Source organism: Choloepus didactylus, chromosome 2, assembly GCF_015220235.1.
Source record: "Choloepus didactylus isolate mChoDid1 chromosome 2, mChoDid1.pri, whole genome shotgun sequence".
NCBI classification, from domain to species: domain Eukaryota; kingdom Metazoa; phylum Chordata; class Mammalia; order Pilosa; family Megalonychidae; genus Choloepus; species Choloepus didactylus.
Window position 1 is genome coordinate 80,466,802 of NC_051308.1, and position 11,854 is coordinate 80,478,655.

Consider the following 11,854-nt stretch of genomic DNA (forward strand, 5'->3'; position numbering starts at 1 on the left):
TAGACACCCCCTGTTATTAACATGTTGCATTAGTAAACTTTGTTACAAATGGTTCTATCATCTTTAGTCATTGCCTCTTGACACTTGACCATGTTAGATGAGAAATGCAGGACACATAAACTTCCTGTAATTTTTCTTCTCACTTTTCAGCTCCATTAAGTTCCAGCTCTTGTATTTCTTTGATATTATCCATGTTACTCAATGTTTATCCTTACACTAAACTTCTTTTACCTGTGTTAGCTAGAGTGGGTCTCTGTTCTTTGGATTATAAAGAGTTCAGATTGAAATAATTTGGAAAAATTTATTTGTATAATTAAATACCCTGTTTTCTTATACACTCTAAGGCCACTGAACATTTTCCCACATCTTTACTTTTTAGACTATCATCCTTCTTGGCTGTATAATATTCTATTATATTAGAAAGGCACTGATGCTTGGTTTTGGCTTTAGGATTCAGCCAGAATATGCTATTCAGTTTGGGGGCAGGCTTAGTCTTGGGAACTCCAAATAGCCAAATGCCTACTTCACTGTCAGTTCTGACATGTCTGAACTTCAGTGTGAGCAGAGCTTGTGTAATCATTTAGGTCACCATCATAAAATATCAGCATAATGGTATCCAGTAAATAAACATCATGTTTTCTGGATTTGTTGTTAATATCAGAATATTGGAACATTTCAAATATAGTTAAGGTTTTATTCTAGATGTGGACAGAAATGAAAGTATCTTTATGTGCTTTATTCATTTAAATCTCTCAACCAAATAAAATATATATATTTATTATTGCAACAGTAAACCTCTGCAATAATTAACAATTGTGAAAGCTATTGATTTTATGTATAAAAACAATTATTAAGAACTTGCAGATAAATAAATAGGGAAAAGATACTAATTAATATGGATGATAAAAGGGTACATTAGCTAGATTATTTTAGGAAAAACTAGGTACTTTTTGAACATACAAATATTTATAACATTAAATTAATTACCAGATAAAAATATAGAATAGATGATATAATAATCCTAATATTTGCAGAATTATTTGGTGTTCTAGAATTTATAACATTAAATAAAATAACCTGTAAGCAACATATTTAATCTTCAGTTATTTGATTCTGTTCTGGTCATGAGTCTTTCAAGAAAAGGTCCTATTTGGAAATTCTTCACATTTTATGAGACTGAATAGAAAGCATGTCGATAGAAAAATGTCAATTTTGCTCCCTTGAAATGTCAAGAAGAGAAAAACTCCAAGTCATAAAACCATCATAAACCCCATCAATCCAGATATGGTATTAACAGTTAATACTTAGACTGTACCCACTATGTGCCAAGCACTGTTCTCCATGTCGTCTCTATATTAACTTCTTTAATTCTCCCAATAGTCCAATAAGTTTTGGCTATTAGTAGCCCAATCTACAGATGATGAAGTTAAGGCACAGAGAGATTAAGTAATTTATCCAAGGTCGCACAGCTAGGAAGTAGAAGAGCAGGATTTGAACCCAGGCAGTCTGATTCCATGTTTGTAATCACTGTGTGATATTTTAAATGAGATATACCCGGGAAATGCTTAGGATGGTTCTTGGCATGTGGAAAGCAACCCCCAAAGTTAGCTCTTAACAATTACTGGAATGGGGTGGGGGATACTGGTGAGTTATTCACCTTTGACTGTCCCTGCCTCTGGAGCCAAGAAGCTAGCTGTGGCTATGTGAGTCCCAGGTAACAAAAGCCCATGTCTAAAGCCTTAGGCCTGTTGTGGCTACAGGGCTCCTCCAAGGCCACAGACTGCTGGGATGCACAAGCTGTTTTGGCTGGTCCATCACTGGTTTTCCCTCTCACGTTGTAAGAGTGACCATGAAGAGGGCTAGGACATGCTCTAGTTTCATTAGCACTGTGTGCATTACTTTCTCTTCTTGCTAGGGAGGATGGTGATAGAGTGGAAATTACACTGGAATGGCAGATTATCAGAGCATTGGGCTGGGGTAGGAAGAGGGGGCAGTGGCATAAACCTGGCTCTACCCTGGAGGAAAAGAGGATACCTAGAACTGATTTGAAGAGATATGTGAGCATTTACAAAGAATAACTTTAAATAGAGTCCAGTGAAGTTTTAAAATAAAAGATTTGGCAACCCAAGGAATTTTCTGGGATTAACAATACACAGTCACAAATGAAATTCATTCCCAAGGGCAATCAATGCCAGCATCACTGCAATTAACCTAAGAACTGCAAACTGCAAGCTACTGAGTGGGAGTACTGGGCCCAGATGTTAAAAATTTCCAGAGGAAATTTAAGCAGCGATTAATAGTGGTCGAAGCTGAGACACCTGCTTTACTTGTACCTAAGTGTTCATAATTTGTTAACTACCTTCTCTGTAGTGTACCCTTTAAAATGTGTGCAAATATTAGTTACTCATCAGTTGTTAATATAAATGTTTTCTTATGTTAATGGAATTATGCTTTTATTTATTTTTTTAAAGCTCAATTAATATATCTTTCTTTTCCCTGTAACTTGGAGAAAGCCTGGCAGAATGAGTCATGGTGGTATAACTTTAGGCTCCACTGTCTGACTGAATCCACCAGAATTCTAGATATATGATCTTGCAGAGAATATACTTCCTCCTTACTTCCAGCCTTACAAATCCAAACCTATAACATCGTGGCACACGTGGCCAAGTTCCCCCACCCCTAGGTCCAGTTCCTCCTGGGGTCTCCCAGCCACCCAGCACATCTCTGGCTGCGGTCCTATCCCTCACCATAATTCTCATCAAAATGTCCCCTCTCTTGGGTGTTTTTTCTCAGGGCCCTGCTAGGTGACAGGCTGTTGGTGCTAGTTTGGGAGGTGCTGAATAGGTTAAAGTGTTCTTCTTGGTCTAAGAAATATACAAAGAAGCATTGAGACACCTCCAGTCTGGGACCATGAGAAGATAGCAGCAGCCCAGCCAGGGAGTACGTGAGCATCTGTTACTTTTTTGGGTGTAATTAACTTCATGACACATGTTACAATACTTTAAAAATTTGACATCATCATTAAGTCTGATTAAAATGCAAATAATCTGCAATGAAGGTACGCAAAGGAACAATTTAGATACATTTTGAAATTGCAACACAATTATTGTGGTAGGCAGTCTCCCAAGGATCTGGCCTCCTGGTTCATGCCCTTGTGTAGTTCCCTCCCACACCGTAGCAGGCTTGGTCCATGTGACCAAGGGCATAAGGCAGAAATGATGGCATTATTGCTTTTGATGTTAGATTACAAAAAACGGTGACTTCTGTTTGGGGTGCTCTCTTACTCTCTTGCTGGATCACTGCTCTGGGGGAAGCCGGGCACCATGTCATGAGGACACTTGGGCAGCCTGGAGACATGAGGAATGGAGGCCTCTGGCCAACAGCCAACAAGGAACTGAGGCCTGGCAACAGCTTTGTGAGGGGGTTGGAAGGGGATTCTCCCACCCCAGTTATGCCTTGAGATGGCTGTAGTCCCAAACGACAGCTGGATGCAACTCTGTAAGAGACGCAGATCCACCCAGTGAAGCCACTCCTGGATCCTGACCTCAGAAACCATGTAAGGGAATACATGTTCATTGTTTTAAGATGCTAAGTTTTGTGGTCGTTTGTGGTTCCTAATGGATAACAAATACAACTATTTTACCAAATTATTCTTATACTATATACATTGACTTTTTGAGGAATAAGTATATAGAAAAAGACGTTTGTTTCTTCAGTCCATTTTGTTGTGTTGTTGGCAATTTTGCAAAATTTTTTCTGGAACTACCTTCTTCACCATGACAAGAGGGGTCGGATATTCTAAGGCAGTGGGATGCATCAGGCATGCAACTTCACACACACAACCTGTGTATTGCTACAGTTTTGTACCCTGCAACACAGCAGTTCTGATAAGTCAAATTTTGCCTATTTCCATCAAGAAAGAAAAGACAGTATAGTGGTGCTTTTATAATTGTATACATTGAGTTAGAGATAGAGAGTTTCTTCCTGATAACATTTTGACTAGACATTAATGAAGCCAAATTCTCTGCTCAGAATGTTACATGTTTGTGACTGGAAAAATTTTCCACAGACTAGCTTCTAGCTCGGTAAGCCCAAGCCTGGTTTCTCCTCTGATACCCACATATTTCCAATGCTGTTCACTTTTGTGTCATGGTGGGAATGAACTCGGGCCCTGCATCTTTGTGTCACAGAGCTGAATGAGTCAGCACAGGGGACAGTGGGAGTGTTTCTGGAAGCCATTTCTACATCAGGATAGCTAGAAATGACTTAATATACATGGAAGTGACAGACACAAAGATAAACTCAAACTAAATGTGTCCCTGACTCATCTTCCCCTTCACAGATCTCTAAATGTCCCTTCCCTGGGAAAGAAGCACTTTCTTTTCTGTGGCATCATCAGTTCTAGAATGCTATCAGCAGAGTGCTGTGGCCACTTGTGACACTCGGTGAAGAAATACTGCCTGAGAATGAAGCACAATCAAAAAAAGCAGAATTAAGATAGACAGAGAGAGAGAGAGAGAGAGAGATTTCTGATTCCATCCTGGATCCAGTTGTGGCTAAAACCAAATTAAGCTTTTCAGTTACATCAGCCAATATACTCCTCCCCTTCTTTTTCCCCCCTTTAACTGAATTTGAATTGTTTGTCTTTTTCTGCCTTTTTCACTGCTGTATCCTCAACTCTTAGAACTCGGCATATGACAGATGGTAAATAAATATTTGTTGATTGAATGAATAAATTGGGTTACTGTCACTATAAACCAAAGATTTACTAAGTGCCTTACTAAATCAGGGAGATAAAACAAGAATTATAATCAAGGTAGACTTTGAGTGCTGCAGACCAAGGCGTGCTCAGCTAAGCACATATGGTTAAATAGAAAGGAAGGGTACTCTGGGAGAGGACACATATTAGCAAATCTTGGAGAGATCGCCTCCAGCATGCTCAGAACACACAGGTGCAGGGCAGTGGTCCCTGGTAGTGGATTCTGAAGGGAGGTAGTGGGAATGGTGCTGAGAGGGCAGCTTGGCCTGTCTAGGAGTTTTCAATGACCAGTAGGAACTTAGAACACATTTTGGTAGTCAAGGGAAATGACAGATGATTTCAAGCAGAGAAGTGAGGGATTATCCTTTCCATGGATATTTTCATTTTAACAGAAAACTCAAGGCTTCTACACGGAAGGATTTATTCTTATGTAGTAGGAATTTGAGGCCATAAAGCAGGCTAGTGAAGATATTTGTGAAAGGACTTTCAATGCCTTCATATTATACCATATAGACCACTGCTATCTTATGTCTAGTCATTTTCTTATGATAATCTGGGGTTAAATTCAATTATCATTTCTCAAAAACCTTTTGTACTCTAAAATAGAAATATGAAGGCCTAAGGGGAGATAAAGCAAAGAAAACCAAGAAAAATCAAGAAAAGTGTCCATGTTTTCTTTTGGAAAGATTTAAACTGATGAGTATAATATTTGAGATAAGTTTTTGTTGATGATAAAGCAATCAGACTATTTAAAAGTGAAATATCCAAAGAAGAAATTGCATGACTAGCTCAGAAACTAAGACCAATTATACAAAGTTTGGTAGGAGCCTAGGGTAAGTAAAATGGATTTGACTGGAAAAAATAGGATGTGGTCATATTAGATAAGGAGCTTGGATCATATTTGGAGAAAAACTTGATGACTTTGTGAGCAATCCAAGTTATAGTATGTAACATGTTTCAATATTCTTAACAAAAGTGACTTTGGATCTGTGTGGTATAAACATATTTATTTTGATGGCTCTACTTGTTTTTCTCTTCTACATTCTCCCCAATTAGTATAAATGAAAACTTGTTCTTCCTTCTGATTTTGAAAATTTCCAGAAATTTTATATTTCTAGTCTCAGGGTATCCTGCTACTTTCCCTGAATCTACATCTACTGTATTTTCTTCTTCTTCTTGTAAAAATGCATTTATTATTTGTCAATAAATTATTAGAAAGAGTTTAATTTTTTTTTTACTCTTTGTGCTGGTTTGAATGTATCAAGTCCCCCAAAATGCCATTTTCTTTGATGTAATCTCATGTGGGCAGACTTATCAGTGTTGAATAGATTGTAATTCTTTGAGTGTTTCCGTGGAGATGCGCCCCACCCAACTGTGGGTGATGACTCTGATTGGATAATTTCCATAGAGGTGTTACCCCACCCATTCAGGGTGGGTCTAAATTAAATCACTGGAGCCATATAAATGAGCTGACAAACAGAAGGAACTCAGTGCAGCTGAGAGTGACATTTTGAAGAGGAGCTACAGCCAAGAGGGACACTTTGAAGAATGCACAGAAGCTGAGAGAGTAGCTGCAGATGAGAGACAGTTTGAAGATAGCTGTTGAAAGCAGACTCTTGCTCTGGAGACACTAAGAGAGGAAAAACACCCCAAGAGCAGCTAAGAGTGACATTTTTGAGGAACTGCAGCCTAGAGAGGAACGTCCTGGGAGAAAGCCATTTTGAAACCAAAACTTTGGAGCAGACGCCAGCCACATGCCTTCCCAGCTAACAGAGGTTTTCCAGATACCATTGGCCATCCTCCAGTGAAGGTGCCCGATTGTTGATGACTTACCTTGGACACTTTATGTCCTTAAGACTGTAACTGTGGAACCAAGTAAACCCCCTTTATAAAAGCCAATCCATTTCTGGTGTTTTGCATTCCAGCAGCATTAGCAAACTAGAACACTCTTCTCACATAAAAACAAATTTTTTTTCTGGTTTCAATTTCTGTGATAGAGGGAAAATGATCATAAATGTTAATGCTTCCTTCCCAGGAGGAAGGACACTTTGTGCTGCTTGGCTCCTGGTCTTTGTGGTAGTGGGTGGAGTAAGGTTGAGATGCAGAGGGAGAGGATAGAGGGCTGGATATACTAATGAGATACACAGGACTGATGGGGAATGAGGAAAAGCAGTCGGGATAAGAAAGAAACTGGGGGATCATGGGGAGATTTCAGTGCTGCTAGAGGGAGTTGTGGTGGGGAAAACAATTTTAAGGAAATTTTGATTTGAGATAAAAGTTGTCACACCTACCTGTGAATCCCCTTTAGACATTCCCATAAATACATCCCATTTCCATTTGTCAACATGTTGAGATTAGATTTAAGGTGACAGGAGAATTCCTTAAGATAGCCCAGTTTCATTTAGGCTGTTTTTTTAAACATGCACTAGTATGGGGATTAAAAGTATGAAAAAGACTTTCTATAAAAGAGGGTATTCTGGTTTGCTAATACTGCCAGAATGCAAAACACCAGAAATGGATTGGCTTTTTATAAAAAGGGGCTTATTTGGTTACACAGTTACAGTCCTAAGACCATAAAGTGTCCATCAACAAAGGGTACCTTCACTGGAGGATGGCCAATGGCATCCAGAAAACTTCTGTTAGCTGGGAAGGCATGTGGCTGGCGTCTGCTTGATCCCAGGTTGTGTTTCAAAATGGCATTCTCCAAAATGTCTGCATCAGCTTTCAATGGCCATCTTCAAAATGTCTGTCTCAACTCGGGCTCGCAGTGAGCTCCTTCTGTCTGAGCTTATATAGTGCTCCAGTAAACTAAACAAGGCCCATGCTGAATAGGTGGGGCCACACTTCCATGGAAATTATCCAATCAGAGTTATTACCTACAGTTGGGTGGGTCACATCTCCATGGACACTGAACCAATAGGTTCCAACCCAACCCACACTACTACTACTTGTGCTCCCACAAGAATGCTTTAAAGAATATGGCTTTTTCTGGGGGACATAGCACATACAAACCGGCACAGAGGGTCATAACTACAGCCACAAAACAGTGGTGTTGCTCTCTATTGCCTCTCAAATTTCTCTTATCTTGTTCCAGGGTTCCATATTCTGGGTTGCTTAATATGTACTTGTTAACTAGCCCTCTTAACTGTTATATGGGGTCCACCAGTTTTCTTCTTTCTAGTCAGCTTAGGTGATATTTCTGATCACTGAAATATTACGGCTGCCATGATGCTATAGATGTTCACTCAAGGCTCCATTGCTGACGTCCACCAGCGTGTGGCTGATTCTGTAAATGCTGCTAATGTCAATTGCAGGCACTGACACCACTGCCTTATGAAGATGTATCTGATGCCTGTGAAGTTACCATGGTGCTGCCCACATTTGATACCGTCTTTGACATTTCCCCTTCCAGATGCAAATGCTAGTTGTCTACAACTCAAATAGCTGAATCCATTCCGTTCCCTTTTGGTTTTTATCCTTAATTCCTTTTCTCTAGGAGACCATAGTGGAAGATAAGGTGGGAAGCAGAAACTTCTGCTAGCCTCAGAAACACTCCTTCAGTACTGGTTTGTCCTGTTTTCTTTCTTATATTCTCAATTCTCTCTTGTTTTATGACATATTCGGCCCCAGGAGGTGCTTTGGCCTCTCATATACAGCCCCCACATCTAAACAGATGTGCTTAGACCCACCTAAATCTCAGCACATAGTTTATGCTCTCAAGATGAGATCTCATCTGTAGAGATACAGTTTTCATACTCCTTTTGTTTGTATTCTCTCCTTTGATGAAATATTAATGAGCATACCATTAGGATAATTGGGCTACTGTTTCAAACCCAGTAAAAATCCCACTTTTGAAAAAGAGATCAGCTTGTGTCTGTTATTAAAATACCTATTCATTTATTCATTCATTCAATACATATTTACTGAGTAACTACTGCGTGCCAGGCACTGTTCTAGGATTGTCCTCAATCCCTAAAACAAGAAAGAAAAGAGTGAACAAGAGAGGAAAAATCTCTCCCCTCTTGGAGCTTACCTTCTCATAGGGGAGGCAGACAATTAACAAGTAAACCAACATTGTAATTTCTGTGAAGACAATACATCAGGGAAGGGAATCAAGAGTGACAGAGAGTGGGGGTGGGGTTCTTTGAGATTAGATGGTCCACCAGGGCAGTCTGAAAACACCAGAATATCAGTCCTTTCAGTTGCAGGTAATTTCCATCTGGGGTGTCATCCAATGAAATGAGGCGGGGAGCTGATTCCATCTGTGTGCGGAGGTCACATGGGTCATCTTGAATTTATTATTTATTTGTTATCATATTTCAACAAAATAAATTTCTCATTTATTTCAGCAGTTTCAGTGTAGAGTCATTGGCATGTAAATTGGAAGGAGACCCTCAGTTGGTTCCAGGAAGTAAAATGAGCCTGATTCTTTTCCATAGGAAGGTGATTGATGTTTCTAGTAACCTTTTCTGCCTCCCCTATACTTCCTCCAACCTCAGACCAAGCTTTCTCCTTTTGCTGACGTTGTCGATGAGGACAACTTTCATTTTTTTATAACAGGTCACAGTATAGCTCATTCATTCATTCAATACATATATAGTTAACTATATACCTATCCAACTATAATTCAACAAATTATTCCAGTTTTTTTTAATTGAGCTTCTTTTGCCTTCATAACTATTCTGTAAGACCCTAGTTTTACGGATGAGTGCCCTAGGTCATGAAACTAGTAAGAGCAATGAGCGCTCCTCATATTGACTGCCTACTATGTGCCAGGGACTTGGCAAAACATTTTTACCACATATTTAGCTCCAAATTTTCTGAGAGATGAGCATTCATATGTTCATTATACCTTGGAGGAAGTTAAGATTGGAGAGATTAAAAGACCTAGCCAAGTCACTCAGGTACTAAGCATAATTTTATGCCTGATCCTAAAGCCCATGCACTCTCCATGAAACTATAATGGTTTCCAAGGTCTAACCAGGTGGTGGCATTTGGATTTGATCCCAGGACCTCTGTGATCTGAGGCACAGAAGAGCAGCAGGGCTAGAATGCAAACTCAGGCTCCCAAATGTCACTGTAGATAAGGGTCTGGGCTGTGGGAGTCACACAGATGTAGGTTTAAACCCAGGTGGCAGCACTTGCTAGCAGTATGGCTATAGACAATTCAGGTGACTTTCTGACTCTCAATTTTTTTATCTTCACATGGACATAATGAATACCTACCTCAAAGGATATTGGGAGAATTAAATAACACACATTACATTTTTAGAGGAGTTTTTGATGCATACAAAGCTCCCGACACATTCTAGCTATTATTGTTCCATCTCAATGTGGCAGACACTAATGATTGCCAGCCAACAGTCACACTCCACTTCTTGACAACAAAATCATGATTCTGTATTCCTCTTAGGCAACCAAGATTCCTGGCAGGCTTGGCCTCTCTCCATCATGATGGATCTAAGCCAGTGGTTCTCAAAATACGGGTCCAGGATGAGCAGCCTCAACATCACCTGGGAACTTGTATTGCAAATTCTGGGGGTAGATCCTAGCAATCGTGCTTTAACAAACCCTCCAGGTGTCTGATGTGGTCAAAAGTTTGAAAACCACTGATTTAAGGTAATTGTGATAATCTTATTCCCCTTTCCAATAATTGGATTAAACATGGACATATGACCCAATCTTGGCCTAGAGGACCTGAGAAGTCAGCTGAGTGGGAGTGGAGTGGTGCCCTGATTTTCTTTGCTAATTCAGAGAGGTACGTAGTGTAATTGTCTTTTTCTTTGCAGGATGCTGCTTGTTGCAGTTGTGACACCTGGAACTTTCTTGCCACCTTGCAACTATGAGGAAGACATTTTCCAAGAAAGGAGTAGCGGAAAGGTAGAAAGTACCTGGTCTTTGTTGATGCTACTGAGCTGCTGAATAAGCCAACCTCCAGACTTTACTGTGTGTGATAATAAGTGCCATTCGTGTTTAAACCACTTTTCGTGGTTTCTTATTTGCAGCTGAAAGCAAACTCACTGATATCCCCATTTTACACAATTGTCTCATATGTTCTTTGAAGTGTAGAAAGATTATGGTGTGGTGAAAATGTGGGTTTTAATTACCCTAATTATTTACTTTATTTTTCTTTCTGTACTGGTGATGGAGGTGCAAAACACCCATTTCTTTTTTCTTTTAGACTCTGAATGCTCCAAGAAGATGCCAAACACTTGGATGGAAAGATATTCAATTGTTCATATGTGTTGAATGATGTGGATGTTTAACTTCTGAAAATGAAGCGTATGTAGAGTGAAGCAATGTTTTCACATCTCAGCTATGCATTGGTATTAAATGGAAACACCATTAAGCAAAACCAGGAAGATGTGAAAAACAGATCACCAAAGAGTAAAGCTTGACATGGAAATCACTGGCAAACTGTTCTGCCCATAGAGCAATTCACACATTCATTTTTTCAATCATTCAAAATGAATTGAAAATCTACCATGTGCAGGACATTGCAGTAGGTGTGGCTGGGTAGTTATGATTCCTGTGTAAATATGACTTCATAGACCGAAAGACAGCCTTTGTCTTCCAGGAATATACATTTAGGCGTGAGCAGCTGAAATAATAAAATGGAAAGATACCATGGTAGAGTCTGGTGAATTGTTAGTGGGGGCATTAAGGGAGCTGCCATTCATTTAGTTACATAATGCATGTTCATTGTGTGTTTAATGGTACCAGATCTGTTTCGGGCTTTGTAGACACAGAGCTAAGTATGATCAGTCATGGTCCCTATTCTCTTGGCGATTATGGTCCCATGGGAAGAAAGACAGGAACGCATCAACACACAAACAAATATACGAATATAAATTCAGATAATGTCATGAAGGAAAAGAGCAATGTACTATAAAAGACAGTAACTGGGGTGATGTAATATGTTGGGGGGTCAGGAAGGGCCTGTCTGCGGATGTGACATTTAAGCAGAGACCTGAAGGGTGAGTGGGAGTGAGCTCAATAAAGTTTGGGGAAATGAGGGGGAGGAAAAGTTAGAAAAATCTTCTTATAGGAGCTGGCACTTGAGTTGAATCTCAGAACTCAAATTGTGTATATATG

General features: G+C 39.6%; 1 long non-coding RNA gene across 3 annotated transcripts in view; it reads left to right on the top strand.

The window, feature by feature from the left end:
- LOC119516383 overlaps nucleotides 1-11,387 on the top strand; it is a 66,133-nt gene extending 54,746 nt beyond the window's left edge. For 2 of the 3 annotated variants that reach the window (XR_005213295.1, XR_005213297.1), the window contains exons 2-3: nucleotides 10,549-10,639; nucleotides 10,941-11,387. This is a non-coding gene — a long non-coding RNA (uncharacterized LOC119516383). Of the gene's footprint in view, nucleotides 1-10,294; nucleotides 10,640-10,940 lie in introns of those variants that run through there. The other variant, XR_005213292.1, reaches the window with a different exon arrangement.
- The last annotated feature ends 467 nt before the right edge of the window (nucleotides 11,388-11,854 follow it).